The sequence below is a fragment of the Leptodactylus fuscus genome, chromosome 4, assembly GCF_031893055.1.
Source record: "Leptodactylus fuscus isolate aLepFus1 chromosome 4, aLepFus1.hap2, whole genome shotgun sequence".
NCBI lineage: Eukaryota > Metazoa > Chordata > Amphibia > Anura > Leptodactylidae > Leptodactylus > Leptodactylus fuscus.
The window spans coordinates 85363957-85378877 of record NC_134268.1 but is presented as its reverse complement, the minus strand read 5'-3'; the positions used below and the strand labels follow the sequence as shown (position 1 = coordinate 85378877).

At 40.8% G+C, this 14921-nt stretch overlaps 1 protein-coding gene and 1 non-coding gene across 2 annotated transcripts in view; one reads left to right on the top strand and one right to left on the bottom strand.

The window, feature by feature from the left end:
• The window catches only part of GALR1 (galanin receptor 1), a 238113-nt gene that overhangs the window by 83617 nt on the left and 139575 nt on the right, over positions 1-14921 (bottom strand). The gene's annotated exons all lie outside the window — the stretch shown is intronic.
• LOC142201687 (U6 spliceosomal RNA) lies at positions 5317-5423 on the top strand. Its single transcript, XR_012715596.1, has one exon. It is a non-coding gene; the product is annotated as a U6 spliceosomal RNA (small nuclear RNA).

The following is a 14921-nucleotide window of genomic DNA, read 5'->3' as shown; positions in this document are numbered from 1 at the left end:
CCTGGAGTTCAGGCTAGCCAGTTTGTTTATTTGTGCGGCTGCTCTGACTGCATGCCTCTGTGAAAGTTAACAGAGCGCACCTGGTCCTTTAATTAGTTAATTAATTAATTAGTCAGTGGCCCAGAGGGCTCCGTGGGGTTTTCATTTAAGTTGTTTTTTTTAATAAACCCTGCTGACCATAACAATGGGATAGATAAACTTTAGCCAACGACATGGAGCCCAGGAAACGGGCAATGGCCATATTGGCAGGTTGGTGTGAGGAGGGGTCATCTTTGATATTATATAAAGCCTCATAGTTAGCTCTAAATAGAGATGAGCGAACACTAAAATGTTCGAGGTTCGAAATTCGATTCGAACAGCCGCTCACTGTTCGAGTGTTCGAATGGGTTTCGAACCCCATTATAGTCTATGGGGAACATAAACTCGTTAAGGGGGAAACCCAAATTCGTGTCTGGAGGGTCACCAAGTCCACTATGACACCCCAGGAAATGATACCAACACCTCTGGAATGACACTGGGACAGCAGGGGAAGCATGTCTGGGGGCATAAAAGTCACTTTATTTCATGGAAATCCCTGTCAGTTTGCGATTTTCGCAAGCTAACTTTTCCCCATAGAAATGCATTGGCCAGTGCTGATTGGCCAGAGTACGGAACTCGACCAATCAGCGCTGGCTCTGCTGGAGGAGGCGGAGTCTAAGATCGCTCCACACCAGTCTCCATTCAGGTCCGACCTTAGACTCCGCCTCCTCCGGCAGAGCCAGCGCTGATTGGCCGAAGGCTGGCCAATGCATTCCTATGCGAATGCAGAGACTTAGCAGTGCTGAGTCAGTTTTGCTCAACTACACATCTGATGCACACTCGGCACTGCTACATCAGATGTAGCAATCTGATGTAGCAGAGCCGAGGGTGCACTAGAACCCCTGTGCAAACTCAGTTCACGCTAATAGAATGCATTGGCCAGCGCTGATTGGCCAATGCATTCTATTAGCCCGATGAAGTAGAGCTGAATGTGTGTGCTAAGCACACACATTCAGCACTGCTTCATCACGCCAATACAATGCATTAGCCAGTGCTGATTGGCCAGAGTACGGAATTCGGCCAATCAGCGCTGGCTCTGCTGGAGGAGGCGGAGTCTAAGGTCGGACCTGAATGGAGACTGGTGTGGAGCGATCTTAGACTCCGCCTCCTCCAGCAGAGCCAGCGCTGATTGGCCGAATTCCGTACTCTGGCCAATCAGCGCTGGCCAATGCATTCTATTAGCCCGATGAAGTAGAGCTGAATGTGTGTGCTAAGCACACACATTCAGCACTGCTTCATCACGCCAATACAATGCATTAGCCAGTGCTGATTGGCCAGAGTACGGAATTCGGCCAATCAGCGCTGGCTCTGCTGGAGGAGGCGGAGTCTAAGGTCGGACCTGAATGGAGACTGGTGTGGAGCGATCTTAGACTCCGCCTCCTCCAGCAGAGCCAGCGCTGATTGGCCGAATTCCGTACTCTGGCCAATCAGCGCTGGCCAATGCATTCTATTAGCCCGATGAAGTAGAGCTGAATGTGTGTGCTTAGCACACACATTCAGCTCTACTTCATCGGGCTAATAGAATGCATTGGCCAATCAGCGCTGGCCAATGCATTCTATTAGCTTGATGAAGCAGAGTGTGCACAAGGGTTCAAGCGCACCCTCGGCTCTCCTACATCAGAGCCGAGGGTGCGCTTGAACCCTTGTGCAGCCTCGGCTCTGCTACATCAGAGCCGAGGGTGCGCTTGAACCCTTGTGCAGCCTCGGCTCTGCTACATCAGAGCCGAGGGTGCGCTTGAACCCTTGTGCACACTCTGCTTCATCAAGCTAATAGAATGCATTGGCCAGCACTGATTGGCCAGAGTATGGAATTCGGCCAATCAGCGCTGGCCAATGCATCCCTATGGGAAAAAGTTTATCTTACAAAAATCACAATTACACACCCGATAGAGCCCCAAAAAGTTATTTTTAATAACATTCCCCCCTAAATAAATTTTATCCCTAGCTATCCCTGCCTGTACAGCTATCCCTGTCTCATAGTCACAAAGTTCACATTCTCATATGACCCGGATTTGAAATCCACTATTCGTCTAAAATGGAGGTCACCTGATTTCGGCAGCCAATGACTTTTTCCAATTTTTTTCAATGCCCCCGGTGTCGTAGTTCCTGTCCCACCTCCCCTGCGCTGTTATTGGTGCAAAAAAGGCGCCAGGGAAGGTGGGAGGGGAATCGAATTTTGGCGCACTTTACCACGCGGTGTTCGATTCGATTCGAACATGGCGAACACCCTGATATCCGATCGAACATGTGTTCGATAGAACACTGTTCGCTCATCTCTAGCTCTAAACTGTTGGGAAAGTAACCCAGGGTCAATCATTTTATTCCCCTGTGAGTCCAATAAATACACCATATGGGATTTGGCATGGCTTTGTTTGATCTTTTTGGCTAAGTAGAAAATAATGTCCACTCTCAAACACTATATAGAATTAATTTTGCACATTATTGGTACACACTATCTTTTAACAGCAGTTTTCTGTTTTCTCTGAGTTCTCGGAGATTAATGTTTAACATTGTGACATAAATCTACACAATGACATACAGTATTACATTCATGTCAGGTCATTCAGTCAGTTATTTCAGGGTGTTATTTCATCAAAAATGAACTTAGGGCTCTGTTGTTGGGTTCATTTGGCTCCCTTGCAGCAATATGGAAAATAACATGGTCCAATATTTTTTTCCATGGAAGAATAAACAATGGAAACATCAGTCAGAAAGCATTCTTTAATTTCGCAATCTGGATTTAATCCCAGAAAAAAGTAAAACCTTGGGAAGGAATTGATGAGACTATTTTAACACCGTTTTACTTTAATAAGCATGCAGTATAACAACAAAGCCTTCTACATATCCTAAGGATTTCCACATTCATGTTCATATAGTAGATTAATCTGATTGGCATATTCTATTAAGCAAAACAAATTGCAGTATCTGCTTCAACATATCAGTCAGAAGGCAGATGTTTTGTATTTTCTACTTTGTGGCTGGAGATGTTATTCCCAATCTTAATCATATGGTATGTTTAAAAAAATATAAGTTACGGGAAAATATATTAGCAAAAAAACAGGTTTAAATTGGGCACTGTACACCCTATGTTTTCTAATTTACTTAGTTGCTATAATGTACTTAATACTACCATCCTATTAATATTATAAATGTGAAAGTTTGTGAGTTTGGATGTTTGTGGGTTTGTGTGTTTGGATGTTTGTTAGTCAATCACGCAAAACCCGCTCGACCGATTTGGCTGAAATTTTCCACAAACATAGTTAATACACCCCATTGCGCAATAGGCTACTTTTCGTCACAATAGCGCACATACGTTTTTCCCAGGACCCCCACAAACCCCAAACTCACATCACCATCTCTGCAATCTCACACACTTTGGACCATAGCAAGCCACAAAATTCATATTGCCCTCTACAGCCTCGCCCCTAACCCCACACAATCTCATATACATATACTTTACCACTTTGCCCCTCACCTTAACAATACTCCAGGAGGTTCTCTTTAACGCTCCGGAGCAGCCATGTTTGCCAACCCCCACCGCTCTGACAATCCGCGACACCGCCCACCCATGTCAATACCCCTAGGCGGTCTAATAAATGCAAAAAAAAAAAAGTTTAAAAAAGTTAAAAAAAATATTAAAAACAAAAAAAAAAGGATTACAAATTCAAATCACCCCCCTTTCCCTAGAACACATAAAAGTAGTTAAAAACTGTGAAACACATACATGTTAGGTATCCCCGCGTCCAAAATCGCCCGCTCTACAAAGCTATACAAATATTTTTCCTGTTCGGTAAACGCTGTAGCGGGAAAAATGGTCAAAACTGCCGTTTTTTCACTGTTTTGATTCTGATAAAAATTTGAATAAAAAGTGATCAAAGCAATAACATTTCCTGAAGATGGTAGAACTACAAAGTACACCCAGTCCCGCAAAAAAAGACGCCATATACATCCCCGTACATGCACGTATAAAAAAGTTACGGCTGTCGGAATATGGCGACTTTTCAAAAAAAAATTTAACAGTTTTGGATTTTTTTTAAGGGGTCAAAATATAACTAAAACCATATAAATTTGGTATCCCTGGAATCGTAACGAAACACAGAATACAGGGGACATGTCATTTTGGTTGCACAGTGAACGCCGTAAAACCAAAGCCCGTAAGAAAGTCGCAGAAATGCATTTTTTCTTGAAATCCACCCCATTCTGAATTTTTTCCCTGCTTCCCAGTACATTATATAGAATAATTAATGGTGGCATCATGAAGAAAAATTTGTCCCGCAAAAAGTAAGACCTCATATGGCTCTGGGAGCGGAGAAATAAAAAAGTTATGGGGTTTAGAAGGAGGGGAGTCAAAAACGAAAATCAAAAAATGCCATCGGCGGGAAAGGATTAACTTCAAATACCTCTGTCCCAAAGTCACTATGTAAAGTTTCTCACAACACCGTATAGCAGCTCAAATACAAATTAACTTCAACACAAAAGTCTCACGTATTCTCTGAATTATAGCAAAAACAAGATACAAACTTACATTTCATATCCCATACCTTATACACAGTACGAAAACCTTACCCACGCCTGTATATACCCACTTCTACAATCACCGCAGACGAAGTCGCGGGTACCAGCTAGTATCTCATAAATCTACCCATATTTTTTAAAGAAGATTTTCAGGAATATACAAGAAAGGATGCATAGTAAAAATACTTTTCAACATGCTCAATGTAGTGGTTTTTCTATTCCAACACAGTTTTCCAATTTCTGCTGCACATGGTTCACCATATTGCATAATGATCCATCATACTATGTAGTACAGTAGCTAAAAGAGTTGCAGAAGTTACAACTATGCCCCTAATTCAGGTGAGATCATAGGCACTCCTAACCTAAAATATGCTATCAGTCTCTCTACTGATACTAGAGATGAAGCATTGCTAGTGTACTATATGCTAGGCACAGCTCATCTGTGAGAGACCCAACACCACTGCTCTCCTCCTGCCATCCACCTATGCTTTTGTCACAGCCCCAGTGCTAAGCCTCTACAGTAAGAGTAGATTGGAAATACTGAAGTAGGGAGTAATATTAGCCACACCTGGTGTGCAGCTCATGTAAGTTACTTGTCCCCCCCCCTCCGCATCAGCACTCTGTAAACCCAATTACCATACTCTTAAATCACAACAATATTTACAGGAATAGATATTGGACCTGTAAAGGAACATACAGTCTATAAGGAATAAGGATACATAAGTGCTCGCTTCGGCAGCACATATACTAAAATTGGAACAATACAGAGAAGATTAACCTGGCCCCTGCGTAAGGATGACACGCAAATTCGTGAAGCGTTCCATAAAAGAAAAGGCTACATAAGGTCAATCCAGAAATATGTACAACATACAAAAACAATTGGAGTGAAGAAGAAGAAGGTGAAGGAAAACCTAAGGTGAGTACAGGATATAGGGCATTTTTTTCCATTTCTCTATGTGTAGTCAAACACTTTTTCTAAAACACAGTTAAAAAGGGTTACAAAATGGTTCTTTCAAATAAAAATAGTATATTGGGGCATATTGAGTTGCCAACGCTGGGAATGGGTTTGTATAAGCACTGTCTCTCCTTAAGTAGGGACAGGATGAATGAGCTTATGATGTATGATCTAATTTATAGAAGTATGTCTGTATCAGATTCCGAAGAAATGGGAATGGATAGGGTATTTTACCTTCAACTGCTTTTCTAATTGCCTATATCGGTTGCTTTTGAAATCCAATAAATTGTTTTGAAACATAGAACTGACCATTACTCCCTACATTCAGTTATTTAATCTCTGCCCCCATAAAGACCCTGTCCCTGCCAGCTTTCTCTCAGAGATACCTAAAGTACAGTATACTACATACGGACTCACATTTCTACTCCTATGGAAGCCATAGTTGCTGGTAATACACACTGTGCATAGTTTAGCCACCTACCCCGGGTATATGTCATATTAGATATACAGTTAAACCTCTCCTGAAAACCACTCTAAGCTGGGGACCAGGCATGAGATGGGGAGCCATGATGGGAATTAAGAATAATGGAACTATCTTGAACTAGGAATGTGCAACTTCATCAGGTGTGAGAAGGGCTATGTATGTGGGCTGTAGTGACTTGTGTACAGTACCATGCCTAGTCTATTAGTTCCAGTCTGGTTCTGTGTAATATGTTCATGAAATAACCAACATACAAAACACTTCAAGATTAACTATACCATCATATAGCACTTATACATAACTTAGGAAAACATTATGGTCACAAAATACAATTTTCACTCCACAAAATATACAAATATTTACTAGGTAGAAAAATAGATTATAAATACACAAATACATAATGCTGGTTTAAAAAATACAGCAGAGCGAATAGTAAATTGCCAACCTCAAAAACAGAGGTATGAGGGAATTACATAGTCAGGACTGTGACTCTGTGATAGTTATGGTTTGCTGGGTTTATTAAAAAAAACTAACAAAAGAAACCCAAAGGAGCCCGCTGGGCTCTGGACCACAGAAGCGCCCTGGTGTGAACTGGGTCTGACAGTTAGATGTCACTGCCAGCCCTCTACAGACCCTAGTTCGCTCTGTACTATCACAGCGGCCTGTGTAGGTCCGAGCAGCCGCACAAGGACTCAGTCTAGACAGCACTTTGGTGCTAGACTGTCCACAATTAGCTAGTGTGCACACAGTGGCTTCCTGAGGCACACCTAGCAGCTACCAACTAAAGTATTTTTTCCTTTTTTAGGAAATAGAGTTCTACCTGAACTGCAATACTGCCTAACAACGTTTCTAACTAGCTAGCTAGCTAGCTATCCTGAGCACACACAGTGCATTTGTGAATTGACATTAGGGCAGCGGGCTGAGGAACCTCCCTCCTTATAAAGGGAAAGGGCGGTCCACTTTCGGCCAAGCCAGCTGCCCAAGGCGGAGGTGATTGGTTGATACAACTGTCAGTCACAGCCTGACCACACCCTCCGGCTGCAAGAGGGTTTAACCCTTGATAAACCTGACTGCCGGCACAAGGGTGAAGTGACAGGCGGCAATACGCTACCGCAGAGAGACGGGCTGCGACCCGACCCCTCGGCCGCAGTTGCCGCACAGTCCTAACAGATATATACAGTATATATATGTACTTCTAATTGTTTTTGATGCATTTAGTTGTTGATTCATGTATAGTCCTTTTTGTACACTTTTTTGGTATTTTGACTTGACATTCTGTATCATAGATGATAGTTGTAATATGTATCCCTTATTCATACAGTATGTTGTACATGGAGCCTTATTAATCAGTCATATATGTATCAAAGGTATGATTTGCTAACAATAGTGCAGTTTATCATTACTTCATTAGTATTTTATTGTGTTGCAGGTTTTATATTTTTATTTGTTAGAAAAAAAAAAAAAAATGCAAGAGGTTAGCTCACCCTGAAATAGACGTCCCAGGTGCACGACCCTGTCTCCTGACTCCTAGGAGCTTCAAAATTCTTTGGAAAACCACATATCAAGAAGGATCCGCAACATCTTGGGTACGTATAAAATTTAACCTTTAATCCATGAATTAAAAATTAGCCCCGATGGGCAAACAAACAAAATAACTAATACATAGTACAGTGCAGAAAAAAGTCAGAAAGGTGGATAAAAAACCGCAACTAGTTGCGGTTTTTTATCCACCTTTCTGACTTTTTTCTGCACTGTACTATGTATTAGTTATTTTGTTTGTTTGCCCATCGGGGCTAATTTTTAATTCATGGATTAAAGGTTAAATTTTATACGTACCCAAGATGTTGCGGATCCTTCTTGATATGTGGTTTTCCAAAGAATTTTTATTTGTTGCCTAAGAAGTCGTCTACAGGTAACGGCCACATTATATGGGTTATTTTGTGCCGCTCACTTCTATTCTATTGGTTTCTGATTTATGAGAGGAAGCGCAAATATCTATGCTGTCTGCAGCAGCAACCAAGACGACAATGTATACATCTTATTTGCTGTAGAAGGGAAATAAGTCTGTGATGTTTCATAGTAATTGGTCAGTAAATATATTACATAGCATTTGTACTGCTGTCATATTATTTGCAGTATCTGTGTCCTTTTTTGTTTGTCCTCATATTAATAAAAATAGGCATGTTAAGATTTCTTTTTTGTGTTTTTCTTTTTATTTGGTATTCATCTTTATCTTTTGGTTTCCTCTTAAACCAATAATCATATTTCCAATCTATACCCATCTGGGTACCAATACTGTTCTTTGCCTGTAATATTATAAAGCTGGGGTGGGAGGGAGATGTCTCATCTGCAGTGTGCCACCCCTCCCCCCCAAATGAATAGCAGGCGTACAAATGGTTAAAATGCAGCACACATTAAAATGTACTTTTCGTTAGGCTTGAAGCATATTGGTTACAGCAGTGGCACCTACAGTAGTTTTTTGCCTATAGTGTATATATGCTATCTCATATATGAGGCCCTACACACCATACAATAAATACCATCCACAAATAGCATAACTAAAGGGTCCTGAAAAAAATTGGAACAATTCCATATACCTATATTTCTTTCTTATTCTTGGTTCTATAGTTATTCATATTAATATATGCTTATTCAGCTGCACCTGTTCTTGCTGCTGCAGTTACAAGTCTCTCTTTTGAGTACACGGCTTAGTTGGTCACAGTCCTTGGTTACAGTATATATTAAAGAATACCAGGGGTGTCTCTACTACATAAGATTCAGGACATGGGCCATGGATCTTTTTTCTAGCGTCTATAAGGGGCACTTTTACCAATGAGGTTTCATTAGCAGAGCACTATAACTGCAACTATTACAAATGGGGGACCATTATTACTATTGGTTACAATATTACCAATGGGGAAATGCTGCGGAAACATTATTAATGTTTGACATACTTTTATGGATGGGGCATGCTGGGTTAGTATTATTCCTATTGAGACACTATGGTAACATCCATATGACTAGGAGCATTATTACTGTTGGGTGAACTGCTGCTAAAGGCAAACACTAGTGGAGCATTATTACTATAGGGTACACTATTTGCTGAGGGCACTATGTGCAACATTAATTACTGTAGGGAACACTATCCGCAGGGTAATAGTACTGTATTTCAGGGGACTATTGCAGTATTTGGGGCACAGTTTTAGGTGTAGCAGCAGGATGACACTTTAATACGCTAGGAGGAGAGGATGCTGGTAAAGTAAGAAACCTAAGTTGTTTGTATGCAGAAAAAACCTTTGGCTGGAAGAAGTATTCGTGGAGGTCTGTGCTGGATGGAGAAGATGAGGAAAAGGAATGACTACAATCAGCGAGTCATTGGATGGAACAAGTATGACTATTTCCGGTGAGCAATACTGTTGTCTTTGGTGCACATGCAGTTCCACGGAGGGAAGGTTCAAAATTTGGTACATTAGCATGAGAGCTTAAGTCCCTGATCTTTTTGAACCCTAGTAATACCTCTGGTGCAGTTCAATTAGGCATTGTTTTTGTTACACCTTAAATATATACAGTATAGTATTTATAGTCTTTTAGCTACACACATTTCTTTTCCATGGATTGCATGTAATACAGCCAGGCAATCTCCACTTAGCACTTATTCAGTGATTTGTTGCTCTCACGGGCCTTTGATGAAATGCTGGTGCTTTCTATGCCTCAGTCACACTTGCTCTGAAAATTAGATCTCTCCATGAGAACCTTTTGAATGCTCAGGAATAGACACAGAAATGGGATCAAATGTCTTTCTTTGCCCCCCTGACTGCTAACCCTTTTGTTCTGCGATACAATTTAAACTAACATTTTCTTTTTTGTCTTTCCTTTCCCACATCGCTGCAACGCTGGGTTCACACTAGCACCCGATCTCCATTTCCAGGTTTCTGTCTTCTGGCAGTGTCCGGCCGTGAGCACCTGTGAGCATTTTGTGCTCTCCGTGGCAAAACCGTTTTTTTAAACAGACATAAAGTCCTGCATGTCCGACTTTGTGTTCGGTTACAAAAAAAAAAGGTTTTGCCGCGGAGAGCACAAAACGCTCACAGGCGCTCACGGCCGGACACTTTCCAAACCCATTCAAATGAATGGGTTTGAAAACTGACTGCAGGTTTCTGTCTTCTGTCCAGTTTCTCAGGCAGAGAATGGAAACCTGCAAAATGGAGACCGGGGCCCAGATTTGAACGAGCCCTAACACATTGTGACTATTCCAGTTCACATATCTGAACAGGGATTTTGCCGAATATGTAGGGATGCGTAGGAAACTACCATACAAATGAATGGAACAATCTCAAATCTGCTTCATGTGAACATACCCCATGTTGGACTAGCTTAATTATTTATAATGATCTGCACTCAGGTACTCAGCTGTAACAGTGTGTTCAAGTTTATTATTGCTGCTCTTCATTACTCTACTATATATGAAAATACGTGACCTGAATGATACTTCGCTGGCTTACAAAAAGAACAAAAATGATACAAAACAAAAAACAAGATATTGATTTTATTCATCTGATTCCTAACACTGGATACTGAATTCATACTAATAATTCCCTATCGGTAACCTTAGATATTATATATTAAATTCCAGGAACATGCATGCTCATGCTATTCCCAATAGCGTCATTCAAGTACATTGATTTATGTGAATGTATAAGTTGTTGCCCAGGAGTTCTGAATATTCATACAGCATGTCAGCAATTTCACGGACAAACAAAACAATATCCCTACTGCACAAAACAACCATTACTGCTAACTCATCTGATATAATGCTGAAACATAACAGGTAATAAACCTATGTGTACAGAGTAAATCACAACAGTCAAAGATAAAGCAACATTTATGTCCAAATTCTACAATGAACATGGGGGGAAATGTATTTGTTAAAAAATAAATCTTTCCCTATGACTTACTAGCTATTGTAACATTTTTCTATATATGTCAGCCACAATGTGATGTTTAGAAGTTCTAGATAATGCAGTTCTGCTTTCTACAAAGAGTCATTAAATCTGACATTATAATAACCTGTGTTATATATAATTATCCCACAAAGTCCAGAACATAATAAGTGACTCATGTGGCTGACTATGAAACCAGTACAGCAAAAAAAAGAACTCACAGATATATCCTTTGGTTTAGAGATTTCTGGAATTGTGAACCAACATTATGATCAATTCATTTTAGAAATGTGAACTTTTTGTGAAAAAAGTCAAAATATACCGTTTAGAAAACATTAAAGACTTAGCTATTTAATATAGAGCAAAAAGCAAGTTAGGTTCAGTTTGTACCATGTCCTCAGTACCTATGGCATTAGCAGCAGAATGTGAGCGGGGAAAAGTAGAAGTAGAAGGAAAAACTTTTCACAGTGGTCTGGACCCAGATAAAGAAGATAAACTAGACAGCTCACAAAGAAGACTTCATCTGTAAGATACAGAATGTAAATGCATTGTAATCAGTTTTCACCGCATAGACTTGCATCTGACCATTATTTTATGACTGTAATATTAAATATATACTGCTAGTAACAGAGCTGAACTACAGTATCTTAGCCTGGAACACAGACATGTATATCTATATATATAGAACTCAAATTCTGTAGTAGTCTGCTCTATACAAATCCACAGTTCTTGCCTGATTTGGGTGAAATTTGGCACACCCCCTCTCCACCTACAGGAGCAGAATACTCTGCATGTTACAGCTAGCTAGCGTCCCCCCGTCATGAGATAGGAGCCCCCAAAGTTAGGCCCTATACATATAATGGGGAAAAATGAAAGTGAAAGTGCTGAGGGGAAAACAACAGTTGTGACTGACAGGGATGGATTATAGTGACAGCACCAAAGAGTCGCTGCTAAAGGGGAAAGGGGCTGCACCACCACACACAAACATTTCACAAACACCATATAAACATCACACAGACAGCACACATACACCAACCCACAAGCACAACACCAAACAAATGCCACAACACACCACACAAACACCAGACCACTCTAGACACACAACACAAACATCACTCCACAAATACCACAACACCACCCCATAAATACCACACACACACACACGCAAGGACCACAAACGCATGCAAACACACTCAGACGGATGCACACTATGCACACAGACGAACAGAGCACATTTGTACTCACACATAACTACCGCACTCATGGACACTTACACTGAGCCTGCACAAACACATGGATCACATGGGCACATACACGTATGCATATACACGGACCACACATGTGCATGCACACACGCATACATACACATGGATCACACACGTGCACATATACACGGACCATACACATGTGCATGCACACATGCATACATACACATACACGCACGCACTGAAAAAACACATCTGGTATCATTAGTGACTGCTTGCACACTATAGTATTTTTCATGGTCCTCCAGGCCATGGATTGGGGGGTTTCAAAGACTTCTTTGTGCACAAAGCTGTGAATTTTGAAGGCTCCATAGAAGTCTATGGAGATGTAGAATCCGTGGCCCGGAGACTGTAGTGTTACTGTAGTGTACAAGCAGCCTTACAGAAAAGCAATATTGGTCAGGCAAAAACTGCCTGATAGTAAGATTGTCATTATTGCTTACTATACAGGGAGCTCTCATCACTGAAGCCCTACAATAGATAGTTGTGTAACTGGAAACCAATTTTACGCTTTTGTCCATGAACTACTTATAAATTACACTGGAGGGAGGGGGGAAGGGCTGCACTATGTTGCTAATTGGGTGTAAATGTTTTAGATGTTTGTGTAAGATGCATACATTTTAATTTTGGAATAAAAAAAAATAGTTTATAAAATAGTTGTAATAGTTTATACACATAATATGTATTGAATATGTAAAATCTCTAAAAATGTTTAAATGAAAAAATGTTGTTGTTCACATCAATGTTATGACAAATTAGTAAAATGCCAAAATGATAAAAACGTTAAGCATACCTTCCAACAGTCCCAGATTCTGTGGGACATTCCCATATTCGGGGTCCTGTCCTGAGTTAAATACATAGGCGAGTAAAGCAGGAGCTGTCACAGCTCAGCTCCTGCTTTACCGCTGCAATCTAGCTCCTGGATGTGTAGGCGCGATGTGATGATGTCACTCACATCGTGCCTACTAATCTGTAAGTGAGACTGTGAAGAGAGCTAAAGGAGAGCGAGGAAACAGTGAATATCAGTGTTGTTTAGTGTTAAAAATTGAGGGGGAACATAAGGGGGCCCATGAAACTGGGGGCAGATGAAGGAGGGGAAGAACGACGTGAAACTGGGGCAGAGATGGAGGGGAGACATGCAACTGGGGACAGGGATTGAGGGGGACATGAAACTGGGGCAGAGATGGAGGAGGGCACATGAAACTTGAGCAGAGTTGGAGGGGCAACATGGAACTGGAGACAGAGCTGGAGGGGGGACATGAAACTGGAGGCAGAGATGGAGGGGGGACATGAAACTGGGGCAGATGAAGGGGGGACATGAAACTTGGGCAGAGATGGAGGGGGGCATATCATTTAAAGGTGACTGTAGGAGGATTATACTGTGTGGGGGCACATGAAAAATGAATGAGAATGGGCAACATAAACATGGGCTGAGCTAAATTTGCAGCGGCGCAAATAGTGCAAAAGTTAGGAGGTATGTTTAAGTGGAAAAAAGATTTACTGTATCACTCTGAAAATGTCAATTACAGTGTGACACTGAAAATTTTACTTTAGCCAGCATAACCAACAGTTTATCATATTTTCCGCGAGCGAAGTCGCGGGTATTCTACTAGTATACTATATACAGACATAGCTGTAAGTGTTGGCACCCATGATATTTTTCTATAAACTAAAGTATTTCTCCAAGAAAGTTATTGCAATTACACACATTTTGTTATATACAAAAAAAAAAAACCTAAAAATGACATAATTCCACACAAAACTCTGAAATTGGGCCAGACAAAATTACTGGCACTCTCAATTTAATATTTGGTTGCACAGCCTTTGGGAAAAAAAAAACTGGATTGCATTCTATAACCATCAACACACTTGTTAAACCGCTCAACTGGAATTTTTGACCACTCATCTTTTGCAAACTTCTCCAGGTCTAATATTTAAAGGGTGCCTTCTTCCAACAGCAATTTTAAGATCTCTACGCAAGTGTTCAATGGGATGAAGGTCATATGCTGGCCATTTCAGAACTCTCAAGTGCTTTGTTTCCATCCACTTCTTGGTGCTTTTTGAAGTATGTTTGGGGTCATTGTCCAGCTGGAAGACCCATGACTTAGGACGCAAGCCCAGCTTTCTGACACTGGGCCCTACATTGAGACCCAAAATCCTTTGGTAATCTTCTGATTTCATGATGCCTTACAAACAGTCAAGGTACTCAATACCAGAGGCAGCAAAATAACCTCAAAGCAGCTTTAAACCTCCACCATATTTCACTGTTGGTACTGTGTTCTTTTGTTTATAGGCCTCATTCCACTTTCAGTAAGGAGTAGAATGTGCTTTGCGAAAATGCTCTATCTTGGTTCCACAAGATGTTATCACAGAAGGATTCACTCATTTACATTTTTGCAAACTGTAGCTTATTTTTTTCATGTCTCTGTGTCATCGGTGGGGTCTTCTTCAGTCCCCTGCCATGGTATTTCATTTAATTCATTCATGTTTTTGGTTTTATATTTTTCTAAATTTGGTTTTTATACAATACCAAGGTCCACCATATCCATTCTACTTTATAGACTCACAATTTCAACCTTACTGCTTTTCCCTCCACTTTTTCTTTTTTTAGAATATTCTTTCCGTGATTCCATATAAATATCTTATAAAGTTTGTGTTCCAAATAACACTGTGGTAGCTATAGAGGT